A 6,892-nucleotide genomic window follows, 5' to 3' on the forward strand; every position below is an offset into this window, starting at 1 on the left:
GTGAACCCCCCACTTCTGCTGTTCTGACACTGCTCTGGTCCTTACTGCTCTCAGCTTCCTGGTTCATGCTCAACACACAGGAAAGACTTGGACTTTCAGCCAATCACTAGCTGAGGAGGGCCCCCCTGTGGCCTGTCATTGGCTGATTGGCCATTTCAAGCCATTTTCTGTGTGTCGAGCCTGCAATTATCTTAAAATTTGCTGGAACCAAGAGAAAGCCTGAATATTGTCTGGGTGCAAGTTTAATCAAGTAAAGCTGTTGAACTTCATAAAAGTCTGGACTCGAGTATTTCTCCACCTCCACCATTACTCCCCCCTTTATTGCTTCGGAGCGTAACCCTGGGGAGCTATGGTATCCAGGTAGGAGCACCGTGACACACAGAGACTATTGAGGCCGGACCACACCACTCGGCATTCCTATAGACCTGGGACACGATCGGCCCTGGGGGGCAGCATGTTGCATATGGCTTATTTTTTTTTTTATCTCTTTCTATTTCCTGAAAATCTCTTTAAAGGTTGCATCAAGTAGTCCCCTATCCACAGGACAAGGGCTACCTATTAGTGGTGGCCTGACTGCTAAAACCTCAACTGTTCATCAGAAAGGGTTACCCGCACCATGTGGGGATATATCTCCCGGATTCCCCAAAATGCTGGCAACTCTCCCGACTACCCATATGAACTAACTGCAGGAAGAAATTTTGTGGTAGATTATGGCCTTGTTTGTTGTCATGAATGGGTGACGCTCAGCTCCCACCAATATGCTGCCGAATGCCAGGTGGGTAGGAGTTAAAAGAGCTGTAAAGGGAAGGGGTCTGTAAAAACAGAGCATGACTGATGTACAAAAACTTTTCTCAGTGATATCTAAAGCTGATTTTTAAAAGAATGAAATCAAGGTGTTACACAAAGATCTCATCCAGATTTTGTATTATCTCCATCTTTCCTTGCCATTGATGCCAGAAGACCATGAAACTGCTGATTACGACGGTGGGGTTTGTATAGAGAGTCTAGTTTATAGATAGTATAAGAAGAAAATCAGTGTACATGAGAGTAATAAACGGGTTTGCAGTGACATAGGCTTGTACTTTGCATATCACATTTATATGATTATATCATATAAATTACCCAGTGCAACACCCTGTTCTCTTCCTGGTCTGTGCTTCTTCTCCAATTATGTCAGGGATTGCATTGGAAATGTTGCAACTGGTAACATAGTCACATAGTTTATAAGGCTGAAAAATGACATCTGTCCATCCAGTTTGGCCAGTTATCCTACAAGTTGATCCAGAGGAAGGCAAAAAAAAAACTGAGGTAGAAGCCAATTTTCCTCACTTTGTGAATAACCCTAATTTTGATAATCTTTCAGGGTACTGTAGTCCCCCCATTCCAGTTATTACTTTAGTTGCCCTCGTCTGGACCCTCTCCAGCTCTGCTATGTCTGCCTTGTTCACTGGAGCCCAGAACTGTACACAGTACTCCATGTGTGGTCTGACTAGTGATGTGTAAAGTGGTAGGACCATGTTCTCATCACGGGCATCTATGCCCCTTTTGATGCAACCTATTATCTTATTGGCCTTGGCAGCAGCTGCCTGACAGTGGTTTCTACAGTTTAGTTTGCGGTTCATCAAAATTCCTAGGTCCTTTTCCATGTCAGTGTTAGGGCTCATGCACACAAACTTATTTTCTTTCCGTGCCAGTTCAGTTTTTTTTGCTAACCATATACGGAACCATTCATTTCAATGGGTCTGCAAAAAAAACGGAAGGTACTCCATGTGCTCCATGTCCTCTGTAGTGTATTTATATAGTATACTGTCCTCTGTAGTGTATATATACAGTATACTGTCCTCTTCCATATTAATTACTTTACACAGTTTAGTGTCATCTACAAAAATTGATATTTCACTGTGCAAGCCTTCTACAGGATTATTAATAAATATATTGAAGAGAATAGGGCCCCATACTGACCCCTGAAGTACCCCACTAGTGACAGTGACCCAATCTGAGTGTGTACCATTAATAACCACCCTCTGTTTTCTATCACTGAGCCAGTTACTTACCCACATACAGACGTTTTCTCCCAGTCCGAGCATTCTCATTTTATATACTAACCTTTTATGCGGTACAGTGTCAAATGCTTTGGAGAAGTCCAGATACACGACATCCATTGATTCACCGCTGTCAAGTCTAGAATTTATCTCATCATAGAAACTGAATAAATTAGTTTGACATGACCGATCCCTCATGAAGCCATGCTGATATGGCATTATTTGATTATTTTAATTGAGGTACTCCAAGATAGCATCTCTTAGAAACCCTTCAAACAGTTTACCCATGACAGATGTTAAACTTACCGGGCTCTGTTTTTGGACCCTTTTTGAATATTGGCACCACATTTGCTATGCGCCAATCCTGTGGAACACTCCCTGTGAGTATAGAGTCCTAAATATCAGAAATAAGTGTCTGGCTATGAAATTACTTAATTCTCCTAGGATACAGGGGGTGTATGCCATCTGGAACCGGCGATTTGTCTATTTTAATCTTTTTAAGACGCCGCTGTACTTCTTCCGAAGTCAGACAGGGCACTTTAATTGGGGAATTTACATTCTGCATTTTATCTGACAGTTTATTTTCCTCAGTGAATACAGTGGAGAAAAAATATTTAATAGCTTTGCTTTCTCCTCATCGCTCTCTGCAACTCCCCACTCATTACTCTATAAAGGGCCGACACCTTCAGATTTATACTTTTTACCATTTATATAATTGAAGAACATTTTAGGGTTCGTTTTACTCTTCTTTGCAATTAATGTCTCTGTCTCTAGTTTGGCTCCTTTTATTTGTCTTTTACATATTCTATTTTTTCCCTTAGGCCTCTTTCACACGAGCGTGTCCGGATAAGGTCCGGATGCGTCCCGATGCATTGCGGCAAACCCGCGCGAGTAGGTACGCAATTGCAGTCAGTTTTGACAGTGATTGCGTTCCGATGTTCAATTTTTATCGCGCGGGTGCAATGCGTTTTGCACGCGCGTGATAAAAAACCGACTGTGGTACCCAGAGTTAGTTGTAGTGTAGATTGTACTATTTCCCCTTATATCATGGTTATAAGGGAAAATAATAGCATTCTTAATACAGAATGCATAGTACAATAGGGCTGGAGGGGTTAAAAAAATAAATAAATAATTTAACTCACCTTAATCCACTTGTTCGCGCAGCCGGCATCTCTTCTGTCTTCATCAGTGAGGAATAGGACCTTTGATGATGTCACTGCGTTCATCACATGGTCCATCACATGATCCATCACCATGGTGATGGATCATGTGACTGACCATGTGATGAGCGTAGTGACGTCATCAAAGGTCCTATATCTCACAGATGAAGACAGAAGAGATGCCGGCTGCTCGAACAAGTGGATTAAGGTGAGTTAAATTGTTTTTATTTTTTAACCTCTCCAGCCCTATTATACTATGCATTTTGTATTCAGAATGCTATTATCATTATTAATAATGATCGGGTCCCCCTCCCGATCGTCACCTAGCAACCGTGCGTGAAAATCGCACCGCATCCACACTTGCTTGCAGATGCTTGCGATTTTCACGCAACCCCATTCATTTCTATGGGGCCTGCGTTATGTGAAAAACGCACAAAGAGGAGCATGCTGCGATTTTCACGCAACGCACAAGTGATGTGTGAAAATCACTGCTCATGTGCACAGCCCCATATAAATGAATGGGTCCGGATTCAGTGCGGGTGCAATGCGTTCACCTCACGCATTGCACCCGCGTGGAAATCTCGCCCCTTTTGTGAAAGGGGCCTTATAGTTTTTCAGTGCTTCCTCGCTACCCTCCTATTTTAGTGATTTAAATGCTTTCTTTTTGTCATTTATTGCTTTCTTTACAGTTCTATTTATCCACATAGTTTTTTTTCTTGTTCCTTAACCTTTTATTCCCATAAGGTATGTACCTGTCACAATTAGATTTTAGGATGGCTTTAAAAATATCCCATTTTGTGGCTGTATTTTCATTTTTGAGGACTTTGTCCCGGTTAGTTAGGCCTTTGGCCTGTCTTAGTTGGCTAAATTTTGCTGTTTTGAAGTTTGTTTTTTCAGGGAGGAACAAAAATACCAATCTTTTGAATGACAATTGGAAGGTTATTACTTTATGGTCACTATTTCCCAGGTGTCCCCCAATCTGTTGTTCTGTCAGGTCTATTAGTTAATACTAAGTCTAGTATGTCTATCCCTCTAGTTGGGCCCTGAACCAGTTGAGAAAGGTAATTGTCTTTGGTTATTGCCAAGAAACTGTTTCCTTTATGAGATATACAGGTTTCAGTTTCCCAGTCTATATCTGGGTAGTTGAAGTCCCCCATGATGACGACCTTATTGTGATCTGCTGGCTCGTCTATTTCTCTTAGAAGTATATTTTCTGTGGACTCTTGTATATTAGATGGCTTATAATAAACTCCTAATAGAATATTATTATATTGTTTTCCTCCATGTATTTCTACCCACAGTGACTCCACATGTTCATGTCCCTCACTTATATTTTTAGACAGGACTTTACATAAAGGCAGACCCCTCTCTCTCTCAGGTTTTGACAATCTTTTCTAAACAGACTTTAACACTGTACATTAACCGCCCAGTCATAGCTATCATCCAGCCATGTCTCAGTTATTCCCACTATGGCATAGTCCTCCTCACACATCACTAATTCCAGCTCACCAGTTTTATTAGTCAGGCACATTTCTTAAGAGATATTTAAAGGCTTGGTCTAGTTTAGGCTGGGCAAGTCCTTTCCATGCCTTCATTTAGGATATATGAAGATAACAGGGAAGAGATCTATCAAAGGGAGTCTGTCTCTGTGAACTTCACTGATAAACCAGGCACAATACCTTTCATTTAGGCTACGACCCTATCTGTGTTACAGTATTCCGATAGTCTGTTCCGGCAGAGGAGCGTACCGTATCATAGCCAGACACTGACGGGGCCTGTCAGATCCACGTTCACTATAATGGTCTCTGATGAGTTCCCAGCATGAATGCCCTGCAGAGTGTAATAAACCTGAAACTGCTCCCAAAAAAAACAATTCGGAAGATACTATAGGGGGGTCATTTATTAAACAGAAATATTTATTAAATGAGGCGTAAATTAGAGCTCATTTACATACCCTCTTCCCAAAAAAGCTTTTTTTTTTTTTTTTTTTACAGCATTTATAAAAAAAACATTGCTTCTTAACTTTCCAGGACAATATACAGTGGATATAAAAAGTCTACACACCCCTGTTAAAATGTCAGGTTTCTGTGATGTAAAAAAATGAGACAAAAATAAATCATTTCAGAACTTTTTCCACCTTTAATGTGACCTATAAACTGTACTGTACAACTCAATTGAAAAACAAACTGAAATCTTTTAGGTGGAGGGAAGATAACAAAAAAAACTAAAATAATGTGGTTGCATAAGTGTGCACACCCTATTATAACTGCGGATGTAGCTGTTGTTGTGCATTTTCATATGTATACAATATTATCTAATGACATTATAATCAAAATGAATGCTCATCTCATTGCCTTTAAGAATAAAATCAGCCTGAACCAAAGTTCTATTATGTGGCTGAGGAAGCCATGATGAGTTCATGGCAAGTTCAGTTTATAGAAAAATAATTGTGAACATAAAACGGACATTGTATTTAAAAGTTATTACTAAAGATATGGGATTATCTGTAAGGAGTAAGCCAACTTCTTAAGACATGTCTGTCTGGGGGAGAACAAGGTTATTTTATGGATAAGCAATGACGTGATAAGGATTCATATCGTTGAGGCACACCTGCTGTATGAGGTTCAATTTATATATTCATAATTATATTATATTAATTGGATTTCTGAGAAGAGTAAATGTTATTTCAAAACAATAGTTATTCATGGATGTAGATAAGTGAAATGTGCAAATTCCGATGCCTAGCATTAAAGCCGTTATATAAAATTTTCATCAAGTCGATCTATATTTCAAAAAGATAGGAGAAGACAGCCAACTCCAACAAGTTCAGGATATAGGTAATTAAAAGTGTCAGGAAAAGACCTTCCTCAATGATGTATGTTAAAAGGTCAAGGAGGTCATGTTGAACGTATTATTAGATATTTCGTTTTAATGCTTAAAAGTTGTGATGTTCATCTGCAGTACTGCAGTGCCATCTGGAGGCAGATGGACAATATTATATTATTTCATTATTTGTTCTATGCCATATTAAGAGTTAATATGACATCATGGTGTTATTAGCATGCGAATACACCCACCTTACCTGATTGGGAATCCCTAATCTAAAGGGGATGATTCTTAGATAAAGGGGGAATAATTACTCGTGTGCGGAGCAGCAAGGGAGATCCATATAGATTTAGGGATCCATATTAAGCCATAGATCCATCCATCCATTCATTCAATCAAAAAGAAAACTTTACCAGAAGAAACTTGGATTATTTTTTTGGATTACTAGGAAAGTTCTTCAGAACTGGTCCCATCTGAAGTCTGTCTACCTTTGACCCGGTAACGTATATTTTGTTTGCTACTCGTGAAAATAATAAGATATTTCTCTCGGTATATAGCCAAGAGTTCCCATATTGTGGGAATATATAGTGTTAGGCGCCTCCATAATGCTGATTATTCTCTTAGCAAAGATGCATATTGTTAATGGAAGATCTGACATTATTTGAAAAGAGGACTAAACCCTTGGAAAGTTATTTTCCATAGTCTGATTGCCGAGCTGAATATTTTATCATATTAATATCATATATTTTTGATTGGTCTTAGGAAAACAGAGTCAAGGGATAACAGTTATTTTCCTGTATATCCGTGTTTTATCGCTATAGCCTGTTTTATAACAGAAGATTCTAAGTTTCTCTTGGTATATGA

Source organism: Bufo bufo, chromosome 1 (assembly GCF_905171765.1).
Source record: "Bufo bufo chromosome 1, aBufBuf1.1, whole genome shotgun sequence".
In the NCBI taxonomy this organism is placed as follows: Eukaryota; Metazoa; Chordata; class Amphibia; order Anura; family Bufonidae; genus Bufo; species Bufo bufo.